Source organism: Globicephala melas, chromosome 13, assembly GCF_963455315.2.
Source record: "Globicephala melas chromosome 13, mGloMel1.2, whole genome shotgun sequence".
NCBI lineage: Eukaryota > Metazoa > Chordata > Mammalia > Artiodactyla > Delphinidae > Globicephala > Globicephala melas.
Genome location: NC_083326.1, coordinates 6,578,732 through 6,593,065, shown reverse-complemented (window position 1 = coordinate 6,593,065; position 14,334 = coordinate 6,578,732). Strand labels below are relative to the sequence as shown.

At 44.6% G+C, this 14,334-nt stretch overlaps 1 protein-coding gene across 2 annotated transcripts in view; it reads left to right on the top strand.

The window, feature by feature from the left end:
• Positions 1 to 14,334, top strand: part of MYO5B (myosin VB) — a 388,804-nt gene that overhangs the window by 181,544 nt on the left and 192,926 nt on the right. The window lies entirely within an intron of this gene.

The window sequence follows — 14,334 nt, the reverse complement described above, 5'->3', positions numbered from 1 at the left end:
AGGGTAGGCTGGCAGGCTGGAGATCCAGGGGAAAAATACTGCATTTTGAGTCTGAAGGCTTTCTACTAGCAGAATTCTCTTCGGTGGGGATGTCAAATGTTTTTCTCTTATGATCTTCAACTGCTTGGGTGAGGCCCACCCAAGTCTACTGATGTAAATGTTCATTTCATCTAGAAAAGAGCACCTTCATAGCAGTAAACATAGTCAAACAGACTAATGTTTGACCAAATGTCTGGGAACTGTGGCCTAACCAAGTTGACACATAAAATTAACCACCACAGTGTTGGTCTTGAACTGTCAACATATAGTATAGGGAAAGAGAGTTTTACCAAAGTTTTGGTGGAAATGCATTTTTCCAATTAACAGAAAAATGCTGGATCCTTTCAGCTAAATCTTTTTTGCCACCTCTAGAGAATATCTTACAGAGCTAGCAGGAAAGGTAGGAGTCCTTTGTGGGGAGGAGGGCTGCTTAGGCTAATTTAGTGAGAGGAGTGAGAAAGAATCCCACTCGAGGTGGTCTGTGCTTCGGTGGATATCAGGGTGTAATTTTCAGCCCAATGAAAATTTCCATGAGGAAAGACTGTTATATAAGTTTCCTTACTAATTTATAATGTTTTATTGCTGGCTGTGGAGATCAGTATGTAAAAGGTCTGTTTCCTTATGGATACACAGTGACCGTATTCAATATAAGCAGTGATTGGAAAACAGCAATATAATAAGTAGAATGATCTAAAACCATTTTATTTCTCCCAAATGTTATAGATTGTGGAGCTAAAATGGTCATGACCTTTGATCTCTCTGATGCCATAAAGCGACCGCACAATATGTTCATCTGCTATCAGGGCTTGACCTGGAGTCGCTTAGCTTGGTAAGCTGTTGAGGCACACACCTCTGGACTGAAGTGTAAGTTCAAGGTCAGATCACGTGTGGAGAAGGATGAGGGGTAGCATGATGCAGCACACGGCCTCGCTCAGGTGTATGCACAGTGGAGGGGGACCTGGGGTCTGGACAGGCTTCTGCATCTTGGGAGGATCACTTAAACCAAGTCATCATTTGCTTCATGTGAAGAAGATTATCCTTCCTCCTTTATGGATGGTTTCTTTATGGCTCTAAAATGGAAGGTGAGTATGGCCTGGTTCTGACGACTTCCTTCCATGCTAAAAGTTCCGCCAGCTCCCTGAGACTTGTCCTTTCATGGATGTCATTGATGTTTGTTTTTCATTCCATTCTCCTCTTCTAGCCAGTTGCACTTAGATGTATCAGAAGTTGCTGTTCTTTATCAGACTTCTTGAGGCTCCCCTACAGCTTTGAGAAACATCTAGCCTCCACTTTTATCCATACCATAGATCCTTTTGATTAAATACCTCCCTTCCTTTCCGTGCCGGAAGCTGTGCTCTTGGGTTATTTCACTTGTTTGGGTCCTTGTTCACACCTGTTAGAGGGAAAGGGCAGGTGTGGGCATCCAGGGTGTGGTGATATGATCTTGCCTATGGTAATGCATTTGACGATTAAGGGGTTTGGATGTTAAAGTTGGACAAGGAGTTGCTTCCTCAAGGATTTTCTTTAAAGTGCTAAGGTTTATTCGTTTTACCCACTGAGTCCTAGGGTAGCCAAATAATTTTGCTGAAATTCTTGTGCAGTTTTTGCTCATGAACGTGCATTAGAAGCATAAGGCCAGCACACGTGGCCACAGGAGAGAGGAGCTATTTTTGTATAAGTTCTGTTGTCAGCAGCTCATGGTTCCTGCTATTGATCTGAGAGGCATATTAGAAGCCCCAGCAGAATCTTTGCAGGGAAAGAGGGAGACCCACTGGTCAGATGCAGGGACGGTTTTTTGCTGCATTTCCATTATGGGCCTTCTCTGTCAACTTTGAATACTAGAACACGTTCATTTAACAATACTTGCCAACTGTACTGTGCTCTTCCTGACTCGTCAGCAGTTTTTGAAATAATTGTTCTGTGGATCAAGTAGCCACAGTCTAACACAGTTTGCTTTGAATCTGAGCCTCCATAACCGCTGGGCAAAATAAAGGTACAAGAAACTGAAGTTAATGACTCCCAGTCTTCTGTGACTCTGAGTCAGTTGGCCTTGGACTCAGCAGTTCTTTCTCTTGATTCACTGGGGACTGGATTTTCTTTCTTCATGTCGTTCACACTGGGACACTCCAATTCTTGATGCTTTGAGTGTGTGGGAGGAGTCTGTCAAAGCTCGAAGGGATAAATCCAGACCTTCATCCCCATCCTGAGGTTTCCACCCAGAATCTTGTGCTGGATGGAAAGGTTGAGGAGACACAATAACAAGATGATTGGTTCATTGTCCCTATATCCCTGTTGACTTCAAGACTAGGCTTGAGAGTAAGCGGAGATTCACAGTGAAGAAAAAGGCTAAGCTAGTATAAAACATCAAATTCGTGAATTCTGTCTTCCACATAAGAGACTATAGTTCCCGTGAGAAAGGAGACTGACCGCGGCTTTATTTCTGCTCCTCCCTTGTTCAGGATCCGAAATGCCCATTCCCTCATTTTTACCTCCCCTGATTCCAGCCTCAGCTCCTGTGTTAAGTCATATCAGCCAACGTTTGCGAAGTATCAATTATTTGATAGGCTGCTTCCCGAATGAACACTAAGAAATGTGAGACCACTCCCCACTTCTTAAGGCGCCAACAGTCTAGTCTGGTTGGAGAGAGAGGACACAGTAGGCCAAAAAGCCTGTAACTGCAGGAAGTGTAAATTGAAGCCATGCTCGGCGTTGTTTGAATTGAGTTTGGAGATGATTGTCACACCTGGGCCAAGAAAACTGTAGCATTTAAGCTGGATCTTGATGAACTGGTAGGATGTGTAGAGTGAGAAGCAGAACTGTAGGTGGGTGGAGTAGAGTGATCAATACCCTAACAGTGGGGCATCAACAAGTGCGGTCACAAAACCACAGTGACGCGGTGCTTCACACCCCCTAGGATGTTTGTCATCAGAAAGACATAACAACAAGAATTGGCAAAGATGTGGAGAAATTAGAATCCTCATACGCTGCTGGTGGGAATGTAAAATGGTGCAGCTGCTTTGTAAAATAGTCCCAGCAGTTCTTCAGAAGGTTAGACAGAGTTACCACGGGAGTCAGCAATTCTACTCTTATGTATGTACCCAAGAGAAATGAAAACGTGTTCACCCAGAACCTCATCCACAAACATTCATAGCAGAATTATTCACAGTAGCCAAAAGGTGGGGAAAAAACTAAATATCCATCAGCTGACCAATGGATAAGGTGTGGTTATAGCCATACAGTGGAATATTATTTGGTACATGAAAAGGAACAAAATACTGATACAGGGATGAACCTTGAAAATATGCTAAGTGAAAGAAGCCAGACATAAAAGAAGCCGTACTGTGCGATTCCCCTTACATGAAATGTCCAGAGTAGACAAATATGTAGAGAGAGGTAGGTTAGTATTTGCCTAGGGCTGGAGGTTTGAGGGGAATGGGGAGTGACTGCTGATGAGGATGTCTTGTTTTTTTAAGTGGTGGCGACGGTGGGGGGCGGGTGATGAAAATTTTCTGCAGCTGATTGTGTGGGTGGGTGCACAGCTCTGCAGATGCCCTGAAACCCACTGAATTGTGTACTTTAAATGGGTGAATCGTGTGTTCAGTGAACTATATCTCAAAAAAGCTATTATTCACAAAAGGCATGGTTAGGGAACCAGCACCCAGGAAAGCTTAACCTATGTGGTAAGTGCGTCTGCGTCGGGGGTGTGTGGACGGTACAGTTAGAGGCAGGGTGGCCAGACGGTGGAGGCCTCTGAAGGCCGGGGTGAACTTTGGGAGAAAAGCGTGTTCTGTTATCAAAGGGTACAGAGATGGTCAGACGACTCTTGGAAACCCTGGATTAATCAAGTGAACCTTCAAGGCAGGGGGCTTCTCAGGGTAGTTATGTTGACATGCATTCTGGAGTCTCCAGTCTCCACGATGGGGATGCATTATGCTGGGTTTGCAAATCATATTTAGACACAAAACTGTCTTCAAGGACTCTTTGGGAAATGATGGCCTAGAGCAATGGATACATTTTAGAGCCTGTTAGATAAAGAGATAATATGACACAAGGGATGTTCAAAGACCAATTTTTCTCTGATGGGCCCTATTTCAAAATCGCCTCCTTCTCTCCATATTCCTATACCATTTCCAAGGATGAGAACACCTTCTCATGAGTAGTTTAGATTCTTGCGGAAATACCTTGCCTGTTTCAATGACCTCTGTGTAATGATTGATGGTAGATGCTGAAGCTGGAATTCAGACCCGGTCTCTGCCCCGAAGCCCTTTGTACCTGCTGAGAAGCTGTACTCCCTCCATCACTGGTGCCTGTCGACTGGCCCCAGGTAGTCTTCCCAAAACAGAGCAAACTCTGGTCCTCAGGACCATGAGGACCGAAGGACAGAGCTTTTGCCTTAATGTTTCAAAAGTGTCTAAATTCCAGAGTGAGATTAGAGTTTTGGTGTATTTTGTAGCTCTGCTGGTAGGAGTGGGCCACCTTCTTGTGCTCCCCAGGTCTGATCCTTTTTTTTTTTTTTTTTTTTTTTTACCTTTTGTGTTCTTTCCTGAAAGAGAGTGGGGACACTGCAGAGCAAATTCATTTGCTCGGGTAGCCAGGGTAATAGAACACACACATTTCCATCTGGCTCTGCGGTGCTGCTGAGCTGTGACTAATAGTGAAAGATGGGACCGCTCCTGTTTGGGGTCCCGGGGAGGGGAAGTGCAGCTCGGCCCACCTGTGGCAGCCGATTGAAACCTGCCCCCACCTGTGGGGGTGCTCCAAGAGAAATCCTGACTGTGGAGATGTGTTGCAGAGGGAGAGAGGTAATGAGAAAGTTCTACATTTTCCATCTTCAGAGGTCAAAAAAGAAAAAATAGAATTGACAACTTTATCTTCCTGGTCGTTGGGGTGGCATACTCTGGGATAGACAAGAACGGACTCAGGAGATTTCAGCATCTCTTTTGGGCTGCAGACTCTGTGGAATTTGGATCTTTGGGAAAATAATTTTTTAAAAGAACTGCAGGGACTTCCCTGGTGGCGCAGTAGTTGAGAGTCCGCCTGCCGATGCAGGGGACACGGGTTCGTGCCCCGGTCCGGGAGGATCCCACATGGGCCCGTGACCCATGGCCGCTGAGCCTGCGCGTCCGGAGCCTGTGCCCCGCAACGGGAGAGGCCACAACAGTGAGAGGCCCGTGTACCGCAAAAAAAAAAAAAAAAAAGAACTGCAGGTAGGTGACCGAAATTCACACTTTGCTTTGAGATCAAGTTTTAACTAGAATGATGTCAGTTTCTTTCTTCCTTTTTGATGTAAGGTAGTTTATTATTCTGGGTTGTATAGTTTGGGGAAGTTTGGGATGTGAAGTACTTTCTGATTGAGCCTCATGTTTTCAGTGTTGAGAGCAGAGCCAGGTTTTGTTTCTCTGTAAGATGTTTGCTGTACGGAAGTGTCCAGGGGTCTGTCCCTGGCGATGTGTCTCCCACCTACTGTGTGTCCATGCACAAACCCTTCGGGGCCTGTGGTTCTCAGTGAGTCCACCCTTTAAGGAGAATAGTGGCATCACCTCAGAGAGGGATTTGGACCTGCGAGAGGTCATGAGGAACCTTTAAAACCCGTTGAGTGCTATAAAAATTGGGGGAGCTGATGTTAAAGCTGACGGACAGCTTCCTTGGCTGTCGTTGAACACAAGTGACGGCATCGCTGGGGAGGTCAGTGGTTAGGGAGCAGTGACTTCCTGGATTTTTACAGTAAAGTCTGAAGCTGTGACTTCATTCAGCCCTGACTTTTGGCTGCAGTTTTGCTTTCCTTCCCATTCCTTATGATTTCGGGTCAGGGCTAGGTTGCTTTAGGACAAGGTATAGGAGATGTTCAAGATGTCTGAACACAGGAATGACTTTGTCTCCTCTCTGCCATTATCTCATTTCTCGAACATGCCCTGGGTAGTTAGTTCCCTTTGTTCAGATTCTTCCCAGGGTGCTGTCTTCCCCAGGCTCTTCTCCTGCACTTACTCCTCCCTGCTTCCCTCATCTCCTCTCCATGCCCCCCTGCTCAGCCATGGCTGTACACCCCTCTCCCTCCCCACGGGGTGCCCCAGCACCGAGGTCAATAGCATCATTTGATCCTTTATAATCTCTTAGACTGTATAGTTTCTTTATATTTCTACCTACCCTGTTTAAAATTCTAGTTATATTATTTAGATTTGAGTGTAGGGGAAAGTTAAGTATGCAGTGAATGTGGCTAATTATGACATCCCTGTGTTAAAAGAAATTGATGGTAAGTGTATATTGTCATCTCCTTTTAAAATTGTGAGTTTAGAAAAGAATAGGACTGGATCACTTCTATGACACTGCAGAGGTCATGAATGTTACTAATAGTCAAGTCCCATGTCAAAAATCATAGAGCTGAAAGATACTTCATTTTGTTAGTAACCACTTTTTATCTTACCTGGGGTGACGTCATGTTAGGAAAGGGCCTGCAGTCATTTGGTAGGAACTGGCTAAGCTGTAGGGACACTGGAGACCGCATCCCCGCCACGGGCCCTTTGGGTGCTGCTTGACCATTCCCAGTCCACGTAGCTCTGTCTCTCAAGCGTGTTCCATTTTTAACAGCTTTCATCGTCGGGAATTTCTCCATCACGCAGCACTCCACTCGTCTCCAGTCGCCTTCACCTGTGGCTCTGAGCTCTGTCCTGAGCAGCCACACAGGACAGTGAGCATTTCCTTACACGTGGCAGCCCCCTCCCGACTCTGGCTGAGCATCCTGGCTCCCACAGCCATTCCTTCTGAGCATAGCTTTCAGTCCCTCTCCCACTGTGGGTCGCCCCTGGACACCATCCGGTCTTTCTCTCTGATGTCCGTGGTCTCTGAATGCGGTCTGCCAGGAGAGGCGAAGAGTTCCTCCTTACAGAGAGTTTCTGTTACAGAGCCAACAATTGCACTGACTTGGCAGGCATTTCATATTGCTGATTTTTACTAAGTTTGCAAGCTGTCAAATTCCTATTTCCCCTCCCCCTGCCCACATATGCACAAGAATTATTTTATTACCACTGTAACGAGGTTTAATTGGCTAGCAATGAGCTGCACCTATTGAAAGTGCAGTTACATTAAATTGCACGTACAGTCTGACAGATTTTGACATATGCGTACACCCACGAAACCATCACCATGATCCAGGTAATGAATATTCCCTTAACTTCGAAAAGTTTCTCCTTCTAAGATATGTTTCCCTCATTCTGCAGCTTGCACAATTGATTTTTTATATGCTGAGCAGGATTCAGAGTTACCTGTATTAAATTTCACCTTTTGTCCCTGTGTTCCAATATTCCAGGATATCTCTTTGAGTCTTGATTATTGCATTTGATATTTTAAGTCTCCTTGGCTTGATGCATGTGCAAATTTAACAGATCTTTTGCTTCCGTCCTTATCTATAGATGAGGAGATGTTAACCCGGCTGGATTGCTATAACATGCTGGGAGCAGTTCTTTGACTAAGAACTGATAATTTAATCTAATAGAAATAAAAACTTAGGTCCTTACCTGTATTTTAAATTGTGTTAAAACCTGTGCGCACCAGGTTGGTCAGGCGTGATTTTCAGGGGCTCATGTCTGAGGAGGTGGGCACGCCAGACCCCAGTTAGCAGCCCAGCCTCACTGCTTCCTTCCCGTGTTTCACCTGGTCATGTTCTTTCACCTGAGTTCCTCCATTTCCTCAGCTGAAGCAAGAGGATCGTCGTGTGTACTTCCGTCCTCGGGTTGTTGTAAGAGATAACCGGCCCCTGAGCAGCCGTCCCGCGCCGGGCAGGACCCAGTGGACACGCTCTCGAGCTTCCCCCCGCGTTGTCGTTACCCAGCCTGGTTCTGCTGTCAGAGTCACACTCGTCACCTCACACGGGCTGCTTTCAGAATTCATAGTGGTGCTGACATGTGAATAAGATTTCGTTTTACACGGTGTCTGAAATAATTTTCAGTGAAAAAAAGCTGGTAAAATATGAAGCCTAGCAGGATGAAATGACATTTCTGTTTACATCATGCTAATGCCTTCACACCACGTCAGCTACTCTTTTTTTAACTGCGTGTCTTTACATTTATTTCCCGAAAGACAGAGTGGCCGTGGACCTCATGTGCTCACGTGCCCAAGTTTAGTAGGAGAGGAAGGTGCCGTAAAGCGCAGCAGCTCGGCATCCAGGGACAGGACTGCCTTGGCTCTCAGAACAGAGGAGCCGTGTGACCTTGGCAAGCCACTTAACCTTATTTTGCATCAGTGCCTGCGTCTTTAACATGGGGATAAATAGTGTCTAAATCACCAGATTGTTAGAATTAAATTAGTTGATAAATGAAAAGTGCTTAGAATGATTTCTGGCACAGAGTAAGTGTTCAGTAAGTGTCTGATACAGTGGTGGTTGTGATAATCTGGTGATAAATAATACTGATGATTTGATAAGTAATGTCATTATCATTTCATAGTGTCCAAAGGAAAGAAGTGCTGGAAGGAGACATCAGGGCTGAGCTGGATTCCCTTTATAGGTCGCCCTCAGAGAACAGATGGTCCTTCAGGCCCAAGGGAATAGTAGAAGGCTGGCCATTCCACGTGATTAGCAATGTTCTTTTGGATTTATAGGCTTGTGTTTGAAATTAGAATTAAAGAAGTTTATAGGTTGTTGCTCATCTGTCTAGAGGAAATACAGCATCAGTGGCACTATGTCTAAACCTATTTTTTGTCATATACAGAAAACCAACAGCTTTGAGTTTTGAATTTAAAGTGAAGTTGCACTGTTTGTTACTCGCTCAGCAGCTCCTAGAACAGTGTTAGAATGTGGACACCACTGCCCTTCGGTGATGGAATCTGTAAGCTTAAGCAAAAGCAAAGTAATACAATACACTGCAGGAACCAAGTGATTATTCGATTGCTTTTATAGGCAGTTGCTTGAGAGACAGCCTGCCTGATATCACTAACTGAGCATGTGGTGGAGGCCGGAAAAACAGTTTTCCCCATTTTTGGATTGGGTTGTTTGTTTTTTTGTTTTTGAGCTGCATGAGCTGCTTGTAAATTTTGGAAATTAATCCTTTGTCAGTTGCTTCATTTGCAAATATTTTCTCCCATTCTGAGGGTTGTCTTTTGGTCTTGTTTATGGTTTCCTTGGCTGTGCAAAAGCTTTGAAGTTTATTAGGTCCCATTTGTTTATTTTTGTTTCTATTTCCATTTCTCTAGGAGGTGGGTCAAAAAGGATCTTGCTGTGATTTATGTCATAGAGTGTTCTGCCTGTGTTTTCCTCTAAGAGTTTTATAGTTTCTGGCAGCTCAATAACAACAAAACAAACAACCCAATCCAAAAATGGGCAGAAGACCTAAATAGACATTTCTCCAAAGAAGATATACAGACTGCCAACAAACACATGAAAGAATGCTCAACATCATTAATCATTAGGGAAATGCAAATCAAAACTACAATGAGGTATCATCTCACACCAGTCAGCATGGCCATCTTCAAAAAATCTAGAAACAATAAATGCTGGAGAGGGTGTGGAGAAAAGGGAACACTCCTGCACTGCTGGTGGGAATGTGAATTGGTACAGCCACTATGGAGAACAGTATGGAGGTTCCTTAAAAAACTACAAATAGAACTACCATATAACCCAGCAATCCCGGTACTGGGCATATACCCTGAGAAAACCATAATTCAAAAAGAGTCATGTACCAAAATGTTCATTGCAGCTCTATGTACAATAGCCCGGAGATGGAAACATCATCAGATGAATGGATAAAGAAGTTGTGGCACATATATACAATGCAATATTACTCAGCCATAAAAAGAAACGAAATTGAGCTATTTGTAATGAGGTGGATAGACCTAGAGTCTGTCATACAGAGTGAAGTAAGTCACAAAGAGAAAGACAAATACCATATGCTAACACATAGATATGGAATTTAAGAAAAATAAATGTCATGAAGAACCTAGGGGTAAGACAGGAGTAAAGACACAGACCTACTGGAGAATGGACTTGAGGATATGGGGGGGGGGAAGGGTGAGCTGTGACAAAGCGAGAGAGAGGCATGGACATATATACACTACCAAGCGTAAGGTAGATAGCTAGTGGGAAGCAGCCGCATAGCACGGGGAGATCAGCTCGGTGCTTTGTGACTGCCTGGAGGGGTGGGATAGGGAGGGTGGGAGGGAGGGAGACTCAAGAGGGAAGAAATATGGGAACATATGTATAACTGATTCACTTTGTTATAAAGTAGAAACTAACACACCATTGTAAAGCAATTATACTCCAATAAAGATGTTAAAAAAACAAAAACAAAAACAAAAACAAAACACAGGTTTTCCCAAGTGGATGGAAGTGAGACTCGGTCACTTCTGGTCCCTGCGGTGGTGCATCAGTTGGTTAGAGCAACGGTCTGCTGGGGCACATTGGTTTTTGGAAGATTCACTGGCATGTGGGAAGAAAATATTAGAACTTTATTTTTCACCATCTTTTAAGGTTTAAAATTCTGTTGGTGTATCTCTTATAATATGCACAGTGTATTAGTACAGTAGCACAGAAAGTAATTTATGAATACATACTTCAGGGGCAGCTTGCTCACAGTTTTCCTAATAGGGGAAAGAGGACTAGTTTCGTGTCCAGGGCAGTGTCTACACCCATAAATGCAGTTGTCTTTGTGGACTAGTTCATGGTCCCCAGAGGAAATCTGTCCCCTGGCCCCATAGTTCTTATTGGTGTGCTACCGTGGAAAGAAGGTGAGAGAAGGTGGCTGGCTCAGTGCAAGCCATCCCCATCATAGGAGACATATAAGGAAAACATGGCCATTATTCCTCTATCAGTGTCACTTTCCTAGACTGAGTTAAAGAGCACTGCTCTTTTAGTAGCTTTCTGATTACATCAGAACATAGGTTCTCATATAACAGTGGACAGTGTTTTGTCTCAAAAAAGAAAAAGAAGAAAGCCTTGGGGAGGTCCTTTATAATGGAGATAAATTGTTAGAATTGAATTTTAGTACTGGCCTTGCCCATGGAGGGAGTAAGCAGAGGTTACCCCAGATGACTCCATTTCAGAACCATGGAGAGAATTCCCCCCCCCCCCCCGCCCCCGCCAGACACACACACACCTGCTTTACTGAACCAGAATTTCAGGGGTGAAACCAAATTATCTCTTTAAAAAGCTCTACAACTGATTCAGAAAGGAGTAAGTCTTTGACAGGCGTTTGGGAAATTTTTAGAATAGATGAGTCTCTATGATTTGGGGGATTCAGAGCTGGTGCTCACAAGAAGAATCCGTGTCACAAGCTTTAATTGTCTCCTTAGCCTTTAAGCTCTGCTTGGTTGCTTTCAGCATCTCAGTATGACTTAAGGCTCTGAGAGTGAACTTTGATCAAGGAAAGAAGTTACAGAATTTGAAAGCCTGTTAGAAGGTAGAGGATCCTCCAAATGTAGCAGATGCCTAGCTTTTCCTGCCGTGATTCTCAACCCTGGCTGCACAGGAGAATCACGAGGGAGGTTCCAAACTAGCCATGGCCAGGCCTCACCCCCAGAGGTTGAGTTAATCAGATGGTGCTCAGGTGGTGATCTAAACACTTCCACGTGCTGTCTTAGTGAAGCAGTGCTGAGAACTTTGCTGAAACCGCCTGTGTAACTCAGGCGATCCACCTGGTCTTTGTCAACAGCAGAGTGTTGGGAAGTGAAGGGACTCTTCTGTGCACAGGTAACGTTGTAGAAAGCCTGCAGGCCATGCAGCACGTCCAGGAGAAGGCCCTGTGTTTATGTCCTTTAGAAGCACAGTGGGCAGATTTAAAAGCAAATGCTTTTTGAGTCCGCCTGGCTCCTGTCCCCATCATAGATCAATGATTTTGGAAGCCAGAGGAGGGGCACCTACACCAAAAGGTGATGGAAATTAATTCGGTCCTCTGTATTCCCAGAACTACAGAAGAAGATGCCTCATGGTCAATGACTTGCTTTTAAAAAGGTGTCCCTTTTGTTTAAAAGGGGAATTAACGTTCTTCAGAAGAGCAAGTACCAAGAGTACTTAGAAGTGTGGGATGTTTTTTTAGAAAATGCTGTGTAGGGCTTCCCCGGTGGCACAGTGGTTAAGAATCCGCCTGCCAAGGCAGGGCACATGGATTCGAGCCCTGGTCCCGGAAGATCCCACATGCCATGGAGCAAGTAAGCCTGTGCGCCACAACTACTGAGCCTGCCCTCTAGAGCCCGCGAGCCACAACTACTGAGCCCCCCTGCCACAACTACTGAAGCCCACGTGCCTAGAGCCCGTGCTCCACAACAAGAGAAGCCACCACAATGAGAAGCCTGCGCACCTCAACGAAGAGTAGCCCCTGCTCGTGGCAACTAGAGAAAGCCCACATGCAGCAATGAAGACCCAATGCAGCCAAAAATAAAATAAATAAAATAAATAAATTTTAGAAAAAGAAGAAGAAGAAAATGCCTTGTACCTAGTAAGAGAGGGATGAAGAGCAGGGGGACATCCTAGTATCCAGCGGCTTCCGATTAGTTATACTTAGTAGCTAGCAGTACTGTACCCCTAACGGTGTGGTTACTGAGAGGTTACTGGGGACCTGTTAATATAGGTGTGTGAACTGTGTGGAGTCTAGCTGCGTTTAGCTTAAATGTGGAGTACCAGTCTTCAGTTAAGATATTGGGGATCGATATATGCTCACTCCACGTGGTTTTGCTTCCCCACTGGGTCGTTGGGCTCCTAGAGTTTTATTCCATTTATCATTGCACATATTGATCCATCATAATTGCCTGATGTGTAGGAATTCTAGCTCAGTAATCCAAAGCAGAGATTTTTCTTCCCAGTTGCATGAGGTTGTCATTTCTACAATGCTGTTCATTTTACTTCCTTGTATTTGTAGATATTCTTATTTTATTTTGCAGAGTATATGTTCATGAAATGCATAGAATAACTAAGAGTTCCCTTCTTGGAGCTGGAAGGCTTTTGAGGTCAGATCTTCTGGGATAGGGGTTCCTTTTCAGCATCTTCAATGTTATGGTACCCAGTCTTTCTGGAAACTTCTAGTCTCCCTCATTGCACTGTTTGAAACTCAGAGGTGAGCAGATATCCTGCTGTCACTTACTCCCACCCTCGTTTTGGAGCAGCCACCAGAACAGATTGGTCTGGGAATGCACTTTAGTCTTTTCTCCTCTAAGTTAGACTCTTCCTGGTCTGGCTAGTGTTCCTCATGTGACGGTTCAGAATTCTGATTGACTTCCTTTGAGTATATTCCAGTTTTTCAGTGAACCCCATGAAATGTGGCATCCGTAATTAAGACAAGAGTGTAGATCCAGAGTGACCAGAGAAGGAGTCCGTGGCCATCTCCTGTTCTCCTGGGATATAAATACTTGGGGGCTGCATTAATAGAAATTTACTAATAGTTTCTTGCTGCGATGACTGATGAGTCAACCAAAATACATCCACACTGTGGCCTGGACGATGATCACAGTTAGGTACAACCATTGTGAAGTATGTTGCAGACCCACCCACCGTAGTTGTAGACCCTGTCCAGATCACATTGCTAGGTGGCAGTGTCCATTTTAGCATCCAGGTTTTCCTGTTCTCCTGTGCTCTTTCCTCTCTCTCTCTGAGTTGGGCTGATGATGCATTGTTTTTAGAACTAATCAAAGATGTCCTTGCTATCATGGTACTAAGCCAAAGTGACTGTTTCACAAAACACTGCAGAGTTTCTCACTTAGGAAGTCTGTAAGAAGAGAATGAGTGGTTTGCTCTTGAAGAAGTCGTCTGGAAGACACTTCTAAGTTTTGAGGAATAAGAAGCAAATTCTGCTTTCCGTCATCATCATCCTATGATTCACCCCTTTCCTCTTCCACCAGTCCTGGCATGCTGTCAGTCTTAAATGAAGGATACCAAAGCTGAACCTGGGCTTTCCCCTTGAGGCTTGGCTTCTTCCTTAGGCTGGCCCAGGGTTCCCCTAAGGCCGGAAGTGGGGGGTAAAGAGCCCAGGTTAGAAATGACACTGCCTGCCTCCCTTGGTGCCACTGTGTGCCTTCCTCCAGGCTCTTCTCGTGGCATCAGAAGCCTCTCCCGGTTCCCCTCACTTCACATCCTGAGTTTTCTTTGTCTGTGATTTACATTGAAACTGATGTTCACTTCCCCCCAGGCCTGGCTCTTGATTTTGGAATGGAAATTTAACACACTTTTAGTTCATTTCTCCACAGCCGCAGAGGGAACTTCAAGACAATTACCATGCTACCAAGACAATTAACATAATCGTAAATCATGTTCTGACAGTCAGAAGGTGAACTTGGGCACTTTTCCTTTGTCTTCGCCTTCCTGTTATAACAATCCTAATC